Source organism: Halichoeres trimaculatus, unplaced genomic scaffold (genome assembly GCF_033239565.1).
Source record: "Halichoeres trimaculatus isolate MK-OKI-2021-1 unplaced genomic scaffold, fHalTri1.1 fHalTri1_scaffold_5, whole genome shotgun sequence".
Lineage (NCBI taxonomy): Eukaryota > Metazoa > Chordata > Actinopteri > Labriformes > Labridae > Halichoeres > Halichoeres trimaculatus.
In genome coordinates, this window is record NW_027437183.1 from 22,246,607 (window position 1) to 22,269,174 (window position 22,568).

Genomic DNA, 22,568 nt, shown 5'->3' on the forward strand with positions numbered 1-22,568 from the left:
ATTCAAATCCGATTAATTGTCCAGCCCTAGCGTCAAGTTGGGCAGCATCAACTCCATTTCAGTCACACAACTCACATTTGTAGTGGCTTGAAATGTAAATTGCAGCAGCAGGACAGTGTTTGGAGTCCAAGCTCCAGTTTTATCATGTCTTGCAGTTTTATCTTAGAAACAGAAACTTAAAGAGTCATGAGCTGATGACTAGAAACCCTGGAGCCTACGAGTGGACACTGGGGTGTTTGAGAGGCTGCACTGGTGCAAGGCAGCGACAGTGACAGGGCAGGAAAAATTATACAGCAAAAAGAGAGAGTGCCAAACCAGGAGCATTTGTTTTTCAGGTGATTGTGGAGAATGATGCATGTCAAGTGACTAAACAGAGCAGCTAAAGTTGGCAGCCTGGACCAGTTCACAGGTGTTCATTTGCATTCTCTGTTGTCCAGTTCTGTGTGTGTCATCCTCAGAGGCCCACTTAGGATTAACATTTGGTTTTCAAATCAACAATGACTTAAGTTTAACAGTTATCCTGACCAACATTACTTTGAAAACCCCAATATACTGTACAAGACATTAAAGAAGAGGCTCTGGAACTCCTGTGGTAAATTGACATAAATTGACAGCTTAAACCTTGTTGTTTTCTCACACTAGCGTTTTAGAAAACCCATTTTTTCAGGCTCTGTCTTAACCTGGGCAGAGATATGGACAGACCTTGGTGTATGAAGCCAGCTCATCTAATAAACCATCCTTCTCTGTCATGAATCAGTTGGGGGGTCCTTGTGCTATGACCTCTCCACTTTATCAAGTCTCCTGAAGATCTCAGAGAAATCTCATGAAGATCTCATGCAACTTTTAGATCACACTTTGGCCTGTTTGCAGACAGATTCATCGATTTCTACAACATATAAAAAAAAAATCAAGGCCTGATTTGCCATCACCACCTGCCATCAACACAGTGTAAACTGTAACAAATACACTTAAAGATGCCATGAGGGGGAAATGTTTTAATTGGACTGCATCGCCACCTTCTGGCCCAGAGTCTGACGCACACTGTCGTAAAAATGTGACTTTTAACTTAGCGTGTGTTTGTTTTGGAACAATTTTTCTTTGTTCAAGTCGACTTTTTGCCGGATACAACACAGGGAGGTAAGGTATTTAACAGTACAGTTACGTGGCGCTGTTGTTTGAAACGTGACTACAAGCAAACTTTGTCAGTTCGTACAGTAGTTTAGTAGCCGTCCATATGTAGCGCTTTTGACAGCCCAGAGCTGTGAGACGTGTCAATGACATGTAATGTTAGTGAACCCAGTTATGTTCTGCAAGCACTCATTTACCAAGCAAAGCTAACATAACCTCGTTCTTCATTTTATTGATAGACTCTCAAGTTTGAACAGACCACTGCAGAATAACTGCTGCATGTGGGTTGGAATAAACATTAGCACAAACAGTTTAGCTTGTGTTTTGGCCTTAAGCCCGAGCACCATTACTGTGCTCTGTCTTGTTTAGCTTCCTTCTGCTATTCTGTCCTTTTTCTGTCTGCCAGTTAGGCTCCTGTGTTCACCATCACTACAAAATTGATTAAAGAAATCGTTTTCAGCAGAGAAAAACAGGGATTTCACTTCTCTCTTCCAAACTTTGTCAGTTAATGTGGTGTTGTCATAGAGACTCTGACATGCCATAAATCAATCCGGTCCTGATCAATCTGATTGAAAATATAAGAAGAAGCATTTAGGAATAACCTATATCAATGCTGATAATCTCATTTTAAAGTGTGGATTATGATCAGGCATTTATCAAGAAGGGAGACTTTTTTCAAGATCATTTGAAAACTCCTCACAGCCCCTTTAAATGTTACAATCAAATATAAATGAGACAGAGACTGGTGTTTAATGTCTCGGGCAATGGATAAAGAAAGCCATTCAAACACAGGGCTAACTGGAAGTAGTTGCAAATGTGGTTGGAAACCAATAAAACATCTTTGGTGAAAAGCAGGTATGACAATCAGTAACCGTAATGAGAAGTAATTACAAAGGCTTTTGTTTGGGTGATCAAGCCGTCCCCTCTGATCTCTTACCTGAAGATATTTTGGACTTTCAAAGCTGACCTTAGCAAAGCACAAAAGTAGCACTAAATGTTAAGAAATAAATTTATGTCCACTCCTACATATCTACAGATAACAGTTGGGTTACAGGATTCACGGGTTGAAAAATGTAACAGCCCTAACAATAAAAGCTTTTAATCACAATAACATAGGGCTTTGACCTTCTTTTCCACAGCAATCTGCTGTGTGATCACACCCTGTCCCGCTGCTAGCTGCTGGAGGATTTCTTCCCTCTGATCAGATCTGTAAATCAAAGTCCCAGCGGTTATCAAATCAGACCGCGGTTTGTGATTCATGGGGTACCTCTTGACCCCAGTGCTGCTGTCCCACTGAGGGATATACGGCTCCAACCTTCAACCCAGAGCAGCGCTGCTACTATTTTAAGCACGGGTTAGCTGCTCCTGAGTACATGTCTGATTCTTGACTTGGTCTTTACAACAGGAAACATAAAAATTTGAGCAGCAGGGCAAAACAAAGCGATCTGTCATTCTTTTTTAATGACCACGGGCCTTTGTGATGTGAGGTTGGCCTGTGGCATTGTTATACATGTGTGTGATACATAGCCACACAATGAACTTTTTTTTTTTTTTTGCTTCTGCACTTTATTGCTTCTGTTTTATTTACAGTCAAACATCATGTGGCCCGTGGTCTATTTGTTTGTCTGAGCTTCAGTCAATTAACATTTTTAATGACAGGTTTTTAGATTATGACACACAGTGAATGTATGTTGCTTTCCTGTTGGTTGATGGTTGGATAACGTTACACTGACTCATTTTTCTTTGTCTTTGAGGGACTTGGCCTCTGTATTTTCACTGGTTCAGACAAAAAAAACAACTCAGACACATCATATGTCTCTTCTTTCTCCACTCCATTTTTGTGGACTTCATTCATCTTAGAGCAGCTGACATGGAGTGTGGTGTGACCTAATGTCGTGCTGTGTTGTGTCATGTTAACTTGACATAACCCTACTGTAGTTCAGGTGCAGGCCACTGCCTCAAAAATCTACTTCTCAGTTTGTGTAGGTGCCATAGAAAAAGCATTGTATTGTCATAAAGCCATGGTCTAATCTTTTTTGCAGATAAACATTAATCAACCTGTAAAAGTAAATTAATGTTTGTGACTGTGTATTCACAGAGTGGTACTGTTAAGATTATCGTTCAGAGTGACATTCATTTAATTAGATTTGCTGATGTTGAATAAACATTAGAATTAAACAGTTGAGTTTTTATGATTTGCTTTATTCCTGAGATAATTCCCCCTCTTATCTCACAGATCACACTGTTCATAAACAGACGCTCTGCACAGTAGATCTATATTTTGGAGAACTGGTGCCGCACATGGCTTTTGAAAAACACTCTGTGGCATCATGCTGCTCACAAATACAGAACTGAATGCTGGGGCTAGGTAGAGCAGTCATTTTCAGAGTCATCTGTGAAGTGAAAAGCAAAATAGTCTGACTGTGCACCTACTCACTTGAGTACTTGAGCATCTTTTGTGACCGTCCAACCTACAAGTTAAGCTATAAACCATTACAAAAAGCAGCAATTCTATTCAGCAAGTAAGAATTGAAATGCAACTGTGCTGCCAAGCAAGTGACCTCTCAAAGCTCCAAAAAAATGTTTGCAGATTTTTATTTCTGTGATATGCCAGACCCCTCTCGGTGCTATTGAGCCTCAGTTGAAAACAAATCCAAAAACACCTTTGCTTTACAATAACCAGGAAAAGATGTAGTCCTTTCCCTGTCAATCTCATCATTTCTCTCTGTCGATGGAGGTAAAATACAGGATGACATTGTCACACCTTTCACAGCCGAGACGCGCTAACAATGCTAAGTCGTAGGCTTAATAAGGGATAGTCACAATTAGCGTGTTCGAACTGTACAGGTCAATAATCTTTGAGGGGGTCAGACAATGAGGAGGAGCAGATCACAACCACAGGTTAATGCCCTATCATCAGCTGCAATCCATTCCTGAGTTCTTCCATCACACTAAAAAAATGTAGTTTATTCTCTTTTCAGTGTGTTTGTCATACAAAGAAAAAAAAGTAAATATAGAGTTGCTTGCTTGAATCAGTGCTACAGCCTTGTAAAAAATCAAACAAGCACATCGGGTTAATGATTTTTGATTTTTTCCTCTTTGTTATTACTGACCTGCAGGTTTCCCATTGTACAGGGAAAATAGACAATTGTCCTTTTTTCAGTCACATGGTTATTATAGTTCAATAGTTCGAAAACATTGTAAAAAACACAACTGCACCAGTTTGGTTTGTTAGAGCTCATGCTGTTTGATGAATGCAAACACAAAGATGCAGAACCACGCAGTGATTGGGTTTATGTTTACAAATAAATGTGCATCTGAAAATTATGTCAAAAAGCTTTTGGATCAGAAAGACTGCTGCAGAAACACGGCGATCACACAACCTACAAAGTGACTAAATTCAATTTGTGGCAAAGTAACGAGGCACATCCTGTGTCCAAACAAAATCTAAAAGTGCTGAAATTTCTTAATAAAACGAGTCTCTCACCTCATCAAGTGGAAAGAAGGAAATGAAACAGAAAATAAAAAATTGAATACAAGATGAAAGCTTGGTGTGTCTGCACCAAACTGGGACAAGAAAAGGTTACAGTACATTTTAAAAATTACAACTGGACACTTGGTGATAATCAGGGATTAAAGAGGTGGTGATCTGGCTCACATGTGTTTTGCACTATCTGCTAAATTGCTTTCAATTTACATTGAGACAGGCAAATCTGGGAGTTTTTTAAGTAGGCAATCTACCCTTTGTACTCCAGTGTTTGTTTGCCCTTAAAATCCAGTTCACCTTGTATCAGCATGAGCATGCACACTTTGTTTATAGGACAGGTGCCTGCAACCTGACACTGAATTCATAAACTGGAGAGTAATCCTATCTCAAGCCAAATAAAGCCTGGAAATCTCCACACCCACATCCGTGGTAATCAGAATCAGCAAGCTGGTGTTATGGATTGGAATTAATAAATCATACAAGATGAATCACAGCCTGCTTTGTTCTGGGAAGGAGAAATTGAAAAACACAGCACAAACCTACTTTTCAAACTCCTCTGGTTCTTTGTTTTTCCATGCAGCGGGGCTGCTCACATATCTGGACCCCCCGAGAGAATATTGCTCTGTTGGCAATCTTGTTTAATAAAACCATTCTCTTTGAATCCGTGTGGGCTCTCTCCAGCTGTGGTCTGCACAATTGCCACCAACTTTCTTCTTAGAAGCAATTTCACAGAGAACAGGCATGATGTCACCTAAGATTTGGGTGGCTCCATTACCATTTCTTATGTCGAACCAGTAACATCTTCAAGTGCCCTGCAATAAGGAAAATATCCCAAACTCTTAAAAGCTCGGTCTGGTTGAAGAGTCTTTGGCTGTAGTTTTCTCCTCACTCTTCATGCAGTGTAAGAACTAAACTTTAGCAGTATGAGTACGTTATATATGAGCATGTGAGTGAGCAGTGGACTAATCTATGTTAAGGGAGAAGAAATACTCTATGAGAAGTAGCTGTCTTCCTTTGAGTTAAATAAGAGGATTACCAAAACTGCCCTTTCTCTGTTTAGCAGCTGGCTAGCTTAGCAAAGCTCAAAGACTGGATAACAAGTAGTCACCTGGGATGTTTGTAAATGACTCCAGTGCAGAATAAAAATAATAATAAAATAGTAGTCGACTTCACAGACAATGTTTTTCAAAGGGCTGATGCTAAGGCAGAAAACCAGAGACCTGCTCAGCTCATATCATGTTAATGTTATTTTGCATAATAATAACATCCATCCACCATTTCTTATAGTCTAACATGCAGGCGAATGTGAGGCATAACCGAACTTAACAGCAAACCTGACAATAAGACAAAACAACAAAATTAACATCTGAGATTTCTAACCAAGCCAGCGGTTACCCCGTACGTCTTGGCTTCAAAAAGCTCAGCCAACCTCCCTCTAGCCTTAGCTTAATTAATGCTCCTGAGCAAAGAAGCAACAAATGGATCTGGTTTGAGGGATAACGTTCAGCTCAAACTGCTACACCAAATTCCCCAAACTTAAGCACTTGATGTTCTCAGTGGCTTTGGGTGAGCTTATTTCCAAACACACAAGCTGTGTGAATGGACTGACAACAAACTCGTCCCCTAACCTGCCGCAGCTGTAACTCAGATAAACGGAAGGAGAAGGTTTGCCTCTGTTAAAGACAGATGCAGCCATCATTCAAGACTCTTGTGGTTTTTAGTTATTGATTTTAGTTATTATATTATTTTTTGTGCTATTCATTTTGCTCTTGTAATTCTGTAAATTCCACCTTTAAGGGACAATAAAAGATAATCTTATCTTATTTTAACATTTGAGCCACCTTTTAAATAACATGTAGGGGCACATAGCAGTTAGTAGGGGTGGGAGAAAAAAGTTGTGATATGATATATTGGGATTTTTTTTGTTTGACAATATCAAAATTAAAAAAAAAATCTTCTTCTTTTTTTTCAAATTTAAATCCTTCATTTCAGTCTTCATTTATAAGCTGAATTGGGAAAAAGTTAGCACTTTTCCCCAGCAGAGGGGAACTGTTTCTCTCTGACTCACATGATGTGCATTTTATGGACAAATATGTCTCCTGAAACAGTCTGCAGCTATCATCATCATGTAACATTTTCACATGGTCTGGTCTTAAAAAGCAAACTTAAAAATTGCAAAACTCAAAGAATCACAATTTAAATCGAATCAGCTCCCCAAAAATTGCAATAAAATTAAATCCTGAGGATAGAAATTTGTCCCAGCCCAGGCAGTTAGGTTGTGCAGCCCAGGATGCTACAGCCCTAAAGCAGTCAGCCCAGGTTCAATCACCTGCTGTTGCACCTTTCCCTCATGTCACTCCCTGCTCTCCCCCTCTTTCCTGCTCCAAAGTAAGGATATAAAAAAGAAGGTATGAATTCATGTAGCAACACATGATACTCAAATATTCACAACTCTCAACCAAATAGCAGTTGCTCTATGAGCTGTGTGTAACCTTCAGTTGTGACAGTATATGGGTCGTGTTTATAAGAGTAGTTTGTTTCTCAGTGGGTTCAATGAGGCGTCTGTCCACAGTAAGTGTTGCTCCCACCTGCAAGGAATCCTCCATCAGCTTGGCCTCTTTGTTGTGACCAACTGGGAAGAAGCTGGGAAACAAACTTCCACAGATGGGGTCCATGCCACCACTGTTTAAATGATTTAACAAGCTGTGACCTGAGCACTGATGTCAGAAAGTGTACGCTATATTTAGAGTTTTTCAGCTCTCTCCTTTGCCCTCAGAAAGACCATCTGTCCTCAAACACAACATGAACATATCTTCAGCATAAAGGTAACATCCGGTGTCCGCAGTCATAAGTCATAGCTGCCGTCAGAGTCATTTAATTTCTAGTTTGGCTGTGTTTTCATCTCTCTCTGACCTGCAGACCTGAGCAGCTGATCAGTGCGCTGCAGGCAGAGGAACACATGGGTCTTGGGTTTGCACAAAATGCTTTAAAGGTCCCATATTATGCAAAAATCACTTATTTAAGTCTTTTAGTTAAACTTGTGGGTCTTTGGTTTTCCTCCCAGCCCACAAAATTTGATATTTAATGAAAAAACCTGTACTTAGTAGTGCTTGTGAATGTAAAATCCTGACCTAAAACGAGCTGTTTGGAATTTCTGGGGTTGGCCGACGTCAGCGATTCCCTTTTTTGACCAATCAGGAGCAAGTCTAACCTGATTGATCTACAAGAGCAAATACCCCCGAACCCCCTCCCCGCCCACTCCTCTCCCCGCATCTGGGGAGAAATCTCTCCCGCAGAGAGTGTGACTGTTTTTGGCTGTAAACAGCCACATAGTTCCATGCACAAGCTTCCCATCTCAGAAGAAGACAAGTCTCAGTGGCTAGAGTTCATTTATTGAGGAAATGTGCCAGCTACACTCAGTAAAACTGTGCATGTGTGTGCTTGTCACTTCACTGCCACTGCCTTTCCAACTTTGGACAGTACAACAGAGGGCTAGTGGATAGACTGGTCCTGAATCCAGACGCATTACCAACCATCCACCAACAAACCTCAGACCCTGGAAATGTGAGTATTTTAAATGCTGTGTGCTGTGGAGCAGATGTAAGAGCTTTTCCTCAGTGTCCCCCCTGTCTCTGTGTTAGCTTCAGGATGCTAACTTTAGCTGCGGTTAGCCTGTTGTTTTATCCTGTAATGTTACGGTAAACGCGCTTCGCTGTTTTCTAAAAATTGTGCACTGGGAGCTCGTGGCGCCGATCTCAGTGACGCTGAAGAGCGGGGCACTATCAGCTGTGGCTCATTTACATATGAAGGTCACGCCCACTAAATCAGAGCGTTCTGAACAGAGGGGCTATGAGAGCCTGGAAACAATGCTGCTGTGCTTGATTTATTGGCTTTTTGGGCCAAAACATGTTACTACCATTTCATGAAGACATCAATGATCAATATCAAACTGCAGAAAAGGAGCAGAATATGGGACATTTGACCAAAAAACGCTTCTGACGAAAATAGAGTGTACACCTGTATGAATATTTTGCATTTTCTCACATAAAAATAACCAATTCTCTCGCAGAGTTGACCTCATCTGTGTGAAAGCCTCACTGTTTATTGTTCAGCCTGTTGGTTTTCTTATTGGTTTCCTGACAAAGGGACCAAACTAACTGACATAGTATAGCATAGGTTTACTATAGCACTGCTAAAGTCACATTATAATACACTCACTATTGACAAGTACCTCATGTAACCCCTTTTCAAAATCTATCCCTTTAAGTATCACACAGTCTTAATAAGGTGTATTAAGAAACCCACACTAGAGAGTTATCGTTCGGTTATAAAGGGGAGGAAAAGATGGGGGATACAAATAAAACGGCTGGCTGAGAAATAGAAAGGCAAAAGAAAATAATGATAATTCAACTGAGGAAAATGCCTATTTCAGCACACACTTCATGATCCACATCATGTATAATTAAATTTCCCCGTTGTGTTACATTAAATTGTAAAAGGATAGCCAACATTATGCTGAGCTGGATGAATTCAAATGTTTGAATCTCTTTGTTCATTTCCACTGTTTCATAAAGTAAGTTTTTTTCCCTTTCTCTGTATGGAAATCATGTTAAGGCGGTGTTTTTCCTCTGTCAGGACCTCTCACTGATGAGACCTCAGTGATTGCAGCTTTAAACAAATTGGTAGAATGGTTGCTTCATTAAAAGTTAAAGTAAATGGGCCTGAAACAGCAGTGTGTGTCTGCACAGACACAGTTACCGTCATTTTCAGATAGGTCTTATTAAACAGCTCGGTGGAGGATGATGTTGGTGAGTCAGTCCACGACTATGACCCCAACGGAAATGGCTAGTTAACTAACCAATGGCTCAGGATGAAACTTTGAGCAGATTTTCATGATTACTAAAAGATGGGGTGTGATGACTTCGAAAAGCCTCTGACTTCCCTTTGTAGGAGAGAAATCTGAGTTTGAAAAGAAAATCCTTAGATGAAAAACTTTCATTTTCAGTATAGAGATACTACCCATACAAATAGTCATCCACTTTTAGTTTTATGTTCACAAACACTTGAGATAGTGTTGAAAAAAACAGATTTTGATTTCATACAAATCATTGAAATCTTTTATTTGATTCTAAAGACAGCACCACCAGGACTCTTGTGTCTTGATTGCTCTGTTAAATGATTGGTTCCCAGCAGCCCAGGGTTTTCTTTGTAGTATTTTTCATTTAATGATATAAAAATGTTGTCAATCTGAAGCCAGCATTGAAGATCCTAAGATCGAATGGAAACCTTTAAATATTCTTCGGCATTAACAGCACTTTCTCAGATATCCATGCGACGGGCACTCTTGCATTACTGCACCAGCTCAGGTTCTGACTTTTGAGCTGTGTGCTGATAAAAAACAGGGTGATCCATCTCCCCCTTAGAGAAGAGGAAAAGACACCCATGATTTCCGACAGAATGGGCACTTGTGATTCTTCAGATAACAGGACAGCTTTCCATCTTGACAGAGTCCATCTTGGATTAACTCAGACAAAAAGAAATAGTCTGCACTTCTGGATTAACCTCTGGACCCATCATGTGTGTCTTTAATGCCACCGAGGACCCAAAGAGCACATCCATTCAGTATTCATGTTTCCATTCTCCCTTTTGTACAGAAATTTCTCATGAATTTGTAAAAACATGATGTACTATAGATTATAAAATCCAAAAATCCTTTTCTATTTAAGACTGAGAAATGGTGTTGTTGCATTGTAGTTATTTTCTCACAAAGCAGTGAACCTCCCTGAAATTTACTTCTAATAGGCTCACTCAGCCTCTCCAGGGTGTTGTGTTTTTTAGCCCTCTTATGAAACTAACCTGATGGGAGGTGGCCCTTTGTTGTTTTATTTGTTGAGCGCCATTTTCACCAAGCAGTCCGGTTTAGATCAGTACAGTTTGGTTTTGGGTTGGATCGGTTAAGCCTGTTTCCACAGCCAACCATGCCCTCTCTTGGATGTCTGAAGCCGCCACGCCAGTTGCATAATAGCGTGACACCATAGCAGCAAGACACAGTGCATCCCGCCAATCAATCCAACAAAGAAAGAAATCGCAACACAGTAAACAAAGAAAAAAACAAAGAAAAATCTGCTTGCTGTGAGGTCTTCACAAAAACTGCTCCCCCTGGCGGCTGGCTGCAGTATAGGTTTAAAAATCTGGCTTTCCAGCCATTCCAAATGGGCTTCGGTCAAACTTTAAAAAATTAATACTCCTCATAGAGAAGTTTCTCACGTCTGATTGTTGTGGTGATTTGAAGATATCATTAGGCTGCCCTGTATTCAAGCCCTCGTTTTTCTGAAAAATTTCGTTTTCATTAGTAGCTTTACGTAACGTTTAACGATGATTGACAGCTGCCGTTCTCGTGTTTTTCAGGGATTTTAAAATATGTTGAGAGGTAGAGTCAAGAAGTGATTAGACTCTCAAAATAATTGTTTTTGTCATTATTTTTGTCACCCAGCTCCACTCAGATTCTCCCAGATTCCTTCATTGTCTCTACTGCGCAGACTCTGGCTGCAACTGCTACCAATGGCAGCGCCTGTGACGGGGGTATTTTCAAAACTGTTCAATGATGAATGGAGAGCCACGCTGTCCACTCTATATACAGTCCATGAAAGCAACAATGAAGGACATCCAGCAATTCACCTTCGTTGTGACTGGCATGTGGCTCTTTGTTACAAAGCGTAATCAAGCTTTGTTCCGGAGAAGACTGTTCCACAAAGAGAAATACAGCAGCTGCTGTAACACAGTAAGTGACGATTCTTTCAACCAATCAACGAACTGCAGTGTTGTAGCTCCACCTTCTGGGGTCGGATCAGGATGTTTGGCACCCAAACAGAAGGGTACCAAAAAGTCGGACAGTTTGTCTCAGTTATTTGGGGATCTGTCCTGGGATTAGTCAGTGGAAATGCCATACCAAGATGATCTGAACTGCACTGGTGGAAATAGGGTTTTGGTTTGTTTTTTACGGTGACACAACTTTGTTGTTTTGTTGTACCTGTCCTACCTGTTTCTTGTTAAGTTTAAGGGGTCTTTTTTGATGCCTTTAATCAGAGAGGATAGGACAGTGGTTAGAGTAGGAAACAGGGTGAGAGTGGGGAATGACATGTGGGAAACAGGCCACAGGCTGGATTTGAACCGGGGCCGCCCGCTCAACGACGAACCTTATGGGAAGCAACCTGGACCACCATCTGCACTCCTTCCCTGTCCCACCTTTGAAAAATGAAAAATGTGTTCCTGTTACTGAATTACTGCCATTCAGTAAATTTTATTGTTAGTTATAAAGGGTTTTAATTCTTTATTTGGTTATAATTATGTAATATTCCGAAGTGTAGCTAATGACACTGAGGTCAAGCTTACTTGTACTTAATTGATGTGAAGTGTTGATTAGTCAATGTTAGCATGCTAACATGCTAAACTGGGATTTATAATGGTGAATATTTTCCTCTTCTTAAAATAATCTCTAAGTTTTAGATTCGATCCTGTGCACAGTTTCACCTGTTACCCCAGGATGTGGGAGCAACAGTGGCCTTAAACAGAAATAGTTTTTTGGATGATGGAGTCTGGTAATACTCAAGGACAGACCTTAGTTCTGGCCATAACACAGCTCGATGGTAGAAAATCTAATAGTCTCAGAGAAGAAATCGATTTGCAATTTCTGTCGACACTGGTCTGTTTTCGTGTAATCTTGTTTCTAAAGTTTTGTACAGGAATACATGGCATGCAGTGAGGTTCCAATTAGTTTAGGCATCACTTGAAAAATAGGTGATGACACAGTTGCGCAGTCAGTCAGTTTTAGCTTTTCACTTTCCTGGGTCATCTGTCTGTGTTTTTTTTTTAAGCAGGGCTGTGCAGAGGTGTGCCGAGGAGGAAGCAGGTCCCAGGTGAGCGCTAACTAGCCAAGCAGCACCCCTCCTATAACCAGCCCACTGAATACCACTGGGGATCCATGCTAAGGCAGGAGCCGTGTGGGGCTAGCTGGAATAGGATTGGCAGAGCGAAGAGCAGCCTTCACACTTACAGAGGCTGAGTAAATGAACAGCCAACAATAGAGGACACCAGGGAGGGAGAGGCCATGTTTCTGCTGCCCACTCATTGTGCTGTATAACACGAGTGGACACAGGATGGCTGTCTGGGTGGCTGGCTGGTCAGACGCCCGTCTTTCTGCTTCATCACACATGTCAAGACCAACAAGAAGGGGAGAACAAGGACTGAATAGGAAGAAGAGAAAGTGGCAGAAATTGAACAAGGTAATAAAGAAAAGGAGGGTTCTGTGATCTGATAGAAGAGTTTTAGTTTTCAATCATCTTTAAATGAGGAGCTTATACAAAGAGGTTTTCAGATATTGGCAGACAAAATGTAGCTTGGAATAAAAAAACAGAAAATCAAATTGTGAATCCTACAAAAAGCATTTTTCTTTTTTTTTTTTTGGGGGGGGGGGGGGGGGGGGGGGGGGTTTACAATCACACTTGCTTCGACCCTCAGTCTGACCCTGAATCATTGTAAGCTTCGCCATGAATGCAAAACACAGGCATCCTAAACATGAGGGATGAGAGAAAGCGCTCCAGTCCCATTGAATTACTCACATCATATTTCTCACCATGTACAATTAATAAGGGCTATTGAATTTGTGACCACGCGTCAAGAATAATAATTGCAATATTTCCTTCAAGGATCATTTGTGGATGATTTATGCTTTTGAGCCAAAGAGAAAATTCAAGAAAGAGGGACTTGGAGAAAAAGAATCAATACATGACACATTGTGGTATTACTTCATGCCAGCCTTCATAGAAAAGGAATCATTCAGGCAGATAAAGGTCTGATAATAAGAGCCACGCAGGGGGCAGAGAGGCTGCAATGCAAAGTTTGGAAATGTGCTTCACAGGTGGCTCTTAATCTTGGAGATGAGCTGAATTCAATGCACAATAATTGTTCTTGATTAAAGGTCAGTTTAAGTTAGTGTCTGTGTGTAGTGGCGTGTGTATGTGTGTGTGTGTGTTTGTGTTGGCAGGCGGCTGAGGGACCTGCTGGGGATGTTTGTTGCCTCTAATGGATGGCCACATTTAAGACGCTAAGAGCTAATAAAGAATAATGGGCCCCTGGCTTCACTCGGGAGGACGACGTGCTATTTTTGAGTTCATGAGAGAAAGCATCATCTCTGGGATTAAAGAGTATCGACCGATGAAGAGTAAACACTGAGATGGCGTGCCACTGACCCATTTGGTAAAGCTGTGGATGGAGGAAGACAAACCCAAATGGGGCGCTGCGATATTGAAGACTGAGGAAGGGTCAGCAGGGATGTAATTACGGGACACTGAGAGGGGCCTCCAGGTGCTGCAGGGAGGCCTAAAACAGTGTTATCACAGCGGGAGACTACAGAAAGAGAGACCACAGGCATCCTGAGCATCCTGCAGGCACAGAATAACACGTCCTTTGTGCCAACCAGTGCACATGGCTGGGGGGGAAAGGGGATGAGAGCTTTTGGCTCAGGTTTGGAGGGTGAGACAAGCACATATCTGTGTGCCAATCAGTATTCCCCTGGCCTCTCCGGAGTTCCCTAAAACATAAACTGCCCTCCTTAATGAATCCCTTCCCTTCACACGAGCCTTTATTGCAGAACGATATCGTAAATCAGGCTAAATACAGAGCTATTCTACGGGCAGAATCAGTCGGCCTCTTTGTGAGCACAGAGGGACATTTAACTGTGAGCTCTGTTACCACGAGGAACAAGTGGACAAGGGGCAGAGGAGGCCAAGGAACACATGCTATTTACTTCAGGTGAAGTACAGATACTTGTGTGGAAAATATTGCGGCAAAAGCACAAAAACTGGGAGTTTACAGATAAAAAGGTTGAAAATTAGAGGCCCAGAAAGGAACTTCCGACAAACTACAAAGGTGATGGTAATAAGCAAGAACTCCTGACACTTCTAAGACAACTAAAGAAAGTTCAGGTCTTGAGATTTTCCAAAATTTTCCTTCAACAAAATAAAAAGTCACACATATCAGGTGGCTGGTGGTGTTCGACAGTCTTATACAGCTTGAATACTTTGATTTGTTTAGTGAGGGGCCACCTGATAGAGAAAGAATGAGGAGGACAAGTCTTCTGTCTCTGGGTTTGTATCATGACAACAAGGATGCGGTTGTTTCTACAACACACACATAACAACAGAAAACATGATACAAGCAGCTCGGACAAGCTCTAAGTGAGTAATAAGCAACAAACTCTGCTCAACATGAACAAAGCCATCACCCCACCCACTCGCTTGTAGTGGATGTTCCAGACTATTACCTGCTGTGCTCACACATTGTCTGAGCTCTATTCACACATCTTACATAAAAGACGCTTTATTTGAGGGTCTGGAATCCACTATTATGTGTTATAGCCTCCATTTGTTTGTGGTCCAAGTAGTATTGACTAATCCTGAACCAGCAGGCTTTGGTGCACAGAGTAAAAACAGTCTGTTCAAGATCAAAAACTCTGACTTGTGTGAACAGACTGCTCAATGCTGAGTCATGAAAAACTGACACGCATCCCTGATCCCCGAGATTGTTTTTAAATGAATCTGAAATGAATCAGCCAACCTGAAGAGAAGACAATGAAACTGAGACCTTCCAGAAAAAGATGCACAAGTACACCAAGAATTGATGGCGTATCTTATCCAGTTTAAACATGGACACCTACCCCTTTTGCACCAGTGCTTAGTTTGTTCCAATCAGGTTCTTCCAAGGAACCGGTTTAGTTTTCTATCAGCAATGAGGCAAATTGGAGCCACGTCATTGCGTCACTGTAAAACATCAGTGCATCACTGCTTTGGCTCCAGACACTGGAGAGAGCAACGAAGTCGGCACTGGGACGTTTAAAAATAGGAAGAGATTTGTTTTTCATTACTTGTTCCCAACTGTCTGCTACAAGAAGTGTGCTCTTCTCTGTTTCTGTGTGTGTGTGTGTGTGTGTGTGTGTGTGTGTGTGTGTGTGTGTGTGTGTGTGTGTGTGTGTCTGTGTGTGTGTGTGTGTGTGTGTGTGTATGTGTGCGAGCCCATCAGGGCAGATCACTGCTGTGTGTAATACAGTGCAGAGAAGAAATGTACATACATGAGGCAAAAATGATATCCCGTCTTGTGAACAAAATAAATACAAGAATACAAGAATTTTTAGTCTGTTTAATAAAATGATAAGGTATAGACCTGATCTATGAGAGGGGCGAGGCATTGGTGCTTCAATTTCATCTCCATTTCAAGTTCTGAAACTCCAACCAAACAGCAGACGGCTCGCCCAGCAGCTTTCCTTCCTAAAAAATGACTGTTTTTCTGATCATAGGTCACTGTAGCCACGCTCCCAGCCCCTGATATGGTCAGTGCTTCATTCTGGCCCAGCAAAGACTTGGTGCTTGCTAAGCACATGTTCTGGAGCCAGTTCTTTGTCAGTGGAAACACACAGAACCAGTGTTGAGTCAGGCACTGGCCTGGAACTAGCACTAGCACCAGTTCTGTCAAAAGGTGGTAGCTGTTAGCTTTCACTGCAAAGGTGTGATGCAGGTTGGCTTGTTGCTCTAAGTCTGCTCTTACATTATTTGCAGCATTGGCCACTGATGTCGCCCACACTGAGGCTTTAAAGTTTCCTGTTCTGTGGATCATCTTGTTAATCTTTTATCTCATTGTTGTAGTGTTTTATCTGTTCTGAGTCAAACAAACATGGGTGGGTACACCCAAAATTTGTTTCCTTGTGTTTCATCCATCCCATTTGGTTGAAATTGGTCTTGATACACAGAAAATAGCTTGCAATGATGCAAAAAAAGCCTATTATTAGTTATTTACCTCAAATACTTGAGGCTTGAGCATGTTTCAGGGAGCAGAGCATAGGTTTAATCTAGTAGGTAGCATAAAACTTAACAATAAACAAGTATTTGCACTTATGTTGCTGCCTACCTCTGACGTTAACACTGCAAAAAATTGAAATCTTATCAAGTGTTTTTGTCTTATTTTAAGTAAAAACTGACAAATTACACTTAATATGAGCCACATTCAGTTGGTCACTCCAGAAAAATGTCTTGTTTTAAGTTGTTTAAAGAGAAAATAAGATCTGAATTGCTTGGAATAAGTTAAAAAAATGTTTTCCAATGGAACAAGAAAAAATTGCTCAAAAATTTGCTTAGACTAGAATAATGTCTTAAAACAAGAAACTTTTCTCTTGTTCCATTGGCAGTTTTTTTTACTTGTTACAAGAAATTCAGACCTCATTTTCCTCTTTAAATGACTTGAAACAAGACATTTTTCTGGGCTGGTCAGGTGAATGTGGCTCTAAACAGACATGTTCTACTTAAAATGAGACAAAAACACTTGATAAGATTTTAGTTTTTTGCAGTGAACACATCAGCATACCACTCAACCTCATCAGTGTCCCAGTCTTTGTGAGTAAGTTACCAAGAAATAGTCTCATCAAGGAACTGAGTCCAGTCTAACGGAGTGAGTGTTGGACAGACACAAGCAAAGCAGATTGATGATGTATAACGACGCCTGTCTGAGACGCTGCTGTTGGAAATGAAGCACTGTACCCCTCTGATGAGTGAGGACCAAGGGCCAGCCTCCAGTAATGAAAGTGGGTGTGAATCAAGCCAGACTATGTTTTTTTTTCTCCTGCAAGGGTCAAGACACATCAATAAAAACTTTTACAAACTCAGCAAGTATAACTTCAGGGTTCAACTGGGGTCAAAAGAAAAAAAAAAACTCACTGAAGCACCTCAGCTAGAGCCAAAATCGTGAGGCTTTTCAGAGGAACCAGGGAACGATAGCTGTAAAACCCTTAAAAGTTAATTAAATCAGTTTATATAGTTGGTACAAAGGGGAGATTTTCCCCTAAATCCTCTCATTTATACCCAGGTGTGGAAAACAGAGCTTGTAAATGAAAGAGCTCTGTAGGGTCTCTGCATGCTCAAGTGCCTCCTTTTCCAACCTGCACCATCTAAAACTCTACAGGTAAACCTCTCCCCAAGGTCATCCACATATAGGATGATAAATTCAGCCTGGAGCTTTCCTGACAGGCCTGAATCCCTAGAAAAGGCAGCCACACTGAGAGCCTTTTTCACTCACTGTTTGTGAGTCCTATATGGAGCTTTCTACGAGTTCTTCTCTGAATCACTTCCTGCACCAGACGCTGCATTTATTGCTAAAGAGTATACGTAACGGCCTTGAAAAAAACTGATCTGGATTGTATAATAACTCTCAATTATATTTCATAAATGCTCAGAAAGGATGTCTTCATTTGACAGCGAACAGCTCATTCAGATAAATCACTGGTTATAATTTGGAGGCTGTACAGACTTATTCGTTTGAAAAGAATGATGTGAATAAAGAGGAACAGGTTTTTTACTTCACTCAAGGCCATGCTAAGTGAGCCTGTTTGCTTAAAATTTCCGTTTCGGTTTCTAAATTGAGTTTACTTTCATATGAAAAGAAGCAGAAATTGAAGAGGATGGCCAGACCCAGCTGACAGTCACATCTGGACTGTCACACTAGCAGAAAAACAGCTGTTAGTTGTTTCAGGCTAGTAAACAAGGACCCTAAATTCATGTGAACCGTACAAAAACAGACTGACAAGAACTGGATGTGGATTTTTTTAAGTCCACATCACATTAAAAAAACTTTTATCTTGGTATGTTTATTCTCTTTTTTCATCTGACATTATAAAACTGTTGAGCAAAAAGCATGAATCTCACTATAAGATGCCTTTTGTTTGAAATACTCCATCATTATATGTGTCATGGTACAGAAGCTGGCGAGTGCAAAAGTGCTGCAACAGCCAAAACGCCATCCAATTTGGAAAAAAGGCCATAAATTCGGAGCTGTAACTTTGATTCTGCATAAAAAGTGCAAACAAATGCAACAGCAGCAACAATGTGCAAATGAAAAATGTTCTGCAAAAATAGCCACGGCACATGCCACAGCTCAGCATCAGCTAATTTTGATCCCCCATCACTCCAAAAACACGCGCCAAAGAAAAATGCTGCAAATCCAGTCATCATAAGAGAAATGATCAAGGCCTTTTTTTATTTACATTTACAGCATTCATAAAAGGTACTTAGCTGCTCTGTTTTGTTGACTTTGTTGTGCGTGGGTAGAATAAGGGCTTTTTTTGTGCTGGCAGCACCCAACACCTCAGTTTCAGAGCTGTTGTCCTGAATCACTTCCACTTCTCTTTGCAGTGACTGATTATGTTTTTAATTTCTCTGTATGCTTCATATTTGTTTTTTTTATAGAGTTTTACCCAGGAAAGGTTTAAAAAAATGTTGGGAATCATGTGGCTAAAGCCATGTTTTCACCAAGCGGTCCAGTTTAGATCAGTACAGTTTGGTTCAGGTCAGATCAGTAAAGCCTGATCCTGTTTGCGTTACCACAGCCAACCGTGCCCCCTCGTGGTAGGTGACACGTAAGCTTGACGTTGACTGTGGCGTCAGCTCTACGTTATAGAGCGACCCTATAGTAGAGTGATAAAACCAATATACCAGAAAAATGCGACAAAGTGAACAAAGAGCAACGATAGAGGACATCTCTTCTTTGTGATTTCCATGAGGCCTTTCAAGCTTTGTTTCAGAGAAGGCTGTGTGCCGCCAGGAAAAATACAGCAGCCATTGTTGTACAGTAAATGATGATGATTCTTTCCACCAAACAACGGACTGCAGTGTTGTAGCTCCATCATCTGAGGTTGGATTGGCATGTCTGGCACCCCAACAGAAGGCTACCAAAAAGGAAATGATACAGTAATTCGGGGGCCTGTCCCAGAATTAGTCAAAAGAAAAGCCACAAAATGTGTGCCGTGCCAAGATGGACCAAACTGAACCACTTGGTGGTAATGAGGTTTAAGTGGCAGTTGGGAGCCATATCCTTCACAAATAGTTGTAAATTTCTGCCACTTTTGCTGGCAAAGCTGATCATAAAAAATCATCTATATCTTGATTTTCATTAGTCATGGATGAAGAAAAGACAACTATGAGTGTAGCTGTGATTTCCTGAAAAATATTACTGTATAGCACAGTGGGTGCTGCACCCAAAAAGGCAGTTAACAATGGGGGATTTGGGGCCCTTTGGACCCTGGACTGTATTGGTCTTGAAGGAAAATAAAAGGTGCTGCCTGCCATTTAAAGCTGTTAGTGGACACAGGCCCTTAAATCTGTATGATAGCTTAAGACAATGTTCAGGGCGACGCTAGGGTCTCACTTGATGAAGATCCCTTTATTAAAATGTCCTATATCAAGGTGTACTGGGCACCATAATCTGGTAAAAGTGTCCTTACGTTTGGTTACATTGTGTGATTTCCATCAATAATCATTTTCAAGTTGATTTTAGCATAAATCTTTGGTTTGTATCTCAGCAGGCTCTCAGCTTTATTAAGTTAAAATTGGACATCTACTTACTTCAAACCTTTGGTTATTGTTTTTCTGAACTGGACATTATCTGAAGCAAATTGTTACCAAAGTGAAATGCTGAAAAAAATAACCTGTGTTATCACTTCAGGTAGATATTTTACCCCGAAACAAAGATAAAAACTGAAAAAAAGTTTATTTTTTACTTGGAACAAGAAGCACACAAAGTGTCTTTTTAGTCTGGCTTCAAGCGACTTAAAATAGTCCCTTGTCTCCTCATTAAGGAAAATGGGTACTTCATGTCAAACCTATCTTCAAAACTAATTGGACAAGATTTTAAGTTGATGCAAAACCTAGTTGAAACTATCTTCCAAGAAGTATCACAGACTACAGCGATGAAGCGCTCCTCACACAGCACAGGAGCACAGTTATTATGATACATCTTTTATAATACACCTGTGTTTTCGTGTTTATCCTCATTATTTCAGGACTGAAACGTCTACTATAATAATAGAAGAGGTTGATGACGTTGCACTCCACACAGATGTCATTGTTTTACCTTTGAAAACAGGTCAAGGTCTATCCTTGTTTTGCTTTACTGCACATTCTGCACTTCACTGCAAAGAGGGACAAAAGAGTCGAATGTGGAAAGAAACACGATGAAACGGACACTAAAGATATCTCTCGCCTTGGGATATAGGGGCTCAAAAGTTCAAACTCTGGTCATCTTAAGTGTTTTGTGTATATTAACACATACTGAAAGACCACTTCAGCTCCGAGTTCTAAGTATTTTCTATTTCACATTCATAGAAATGTACAGATCTCCTTTCCTTCTGTAGATGTGTCTATTCACCCCACGTTGCCTCATTCCCTCCTGAAAAGAGCTTTTATTGTGGCTTCAGATGGACTGGCTTTAAATCTGCAGTTTAACCTAAAACCTGTCAGAGGGGAAACTAACTCCATGAACAAGTAGGTCTATTTTGGACCAGGGAGGGGAAAAAGCTATTAAAGCTGGAAGAGAGAAATGTTTCTATTCCAGACTGGATCAGAGAGAAAAGTATTGTGCTTTCACACCCCTGACAAAATCTTTTAGTTTTAAAGAAATATTTCTGACTAGCAATGCAGCGGGGCACATATTTTGTTTTTCATTTGAAGTTTGTCTCAGTGATTGACAGGAACTCACTCTGCACTCCAGGAAACTCTGTAAGAATCCTGGAAGACTCAACGATTCCTCTTGAGCCGGCCATGCAGACGGAGGCTTTCGAAGTGTGGAAACAATAGGTAACGAAACAGAAGCTAATTATAATTCTGGTTCAACAAACATTTCTTGGACTTGGAAAGAAGTCTCACTGCTTGAGTGAATCCTCAATAGGCCAAGCCGAGGGTTTGTTTTTCTGGTAAACTATTGTTAGATTTAAAAGCAGGAGGGGCAGGGAGCAGCCAATATGAAGATTTAAGCTTTCTGAAAAGAGAAATGTTAAAGTGAGGCACACTTAGCATACTAAATAACCCAATCAGAAATAGCACCTGGCTTACCTGTGAAGTCTAGCCTGCGGCTAAATAACTAGAAGCTTGCTAGTCTGTCCTCAACTGCCTTCTGACCATATCATTAAACATGAGTTTAATAATGAGCAAGGAAAAAGTCTATTATCTGATTCTGAACTCACATTTGAAGGAACGTCAACATTTATCAGGGTTTTTTTTTTTAAAACAGACTGTTATGGTCAGGCTCTGATACTTCCTATACTATGTGATTAATGCAGCCAGCTCTTCAGGCTCACAGAGCAGTTACTTAAATCAGGTGTTACCCAAAGTTTTAAATCCAGTACCCCAAGATAACAGTTCCAGAGCCTTGCCTTTGCTATTACTTGGGCTGGTGAAATGTTGCACACAGCGGGGTCAGCATTAATATGACCATCTTAAAACAAGCATAAGAAAAAAATACAAAAGGAAACAACAGCAAAGCAACCAGTCATTACGATTAAAAAAAGCCTTATCCATAGAATGTAAGTTATTTCCACATTTTGACCACAGCAGTGAACTCAAATCAAAAAAGCAGACACACAGCAGAATCTGTCTGTCAGTTTCATACTAAATTTGATGCACATGCCTTTGTATGGATGTTGTTGATCAATTTTGATATATATATTCTTTTTTAATAATGGAGAAATTGAGACTTTTAATATGTTTAAAAAGGATCTAATTTGTCTTGTAAGCCCCCTATCAGAGACCAGTGGCTTTAATGATTGCATTTAGTATGAGCAGTGTCTGCAATAATGAAGGTTGTGCTTTTTATTTTATTATTTTTGTTAAGCCAGCACATTTGAAAGTTCTTCAGAGACAAAAAATGGCTGAAACCAGGAACAGAACACAGGAAGGAGGGTTCAGCTGTCGTCGAGTCGCCAGAAAGTGCAGCTGCAGTCCTTCAGCAGTTGGATACACTCTGCAGAAATACAGACCAACAAACAGCTTAGAAGACAGTCCAAGATCTGGGCATCCAAGGGTTTCTTCAGCAAGAAATGGCTGCATTCCACATGTTCAGGGAAAACCACAGGAGTACACGA

General features: G+C 40.7%; 1 protein-coding gene across 1 annotated transcript in view; it reads right to left on the reverse strand.

Moving 5' to 3' along the window:
- Positions 1-22,568, reverse strand: part of LOC141790930 (transmembrane protein 132C) — a 242,964-nt gene that overhangs the window by 198,662 nt on the left and 21,734 nt on the right. The gene's annotated exons all lie outside the window — the stretch shown is intronic.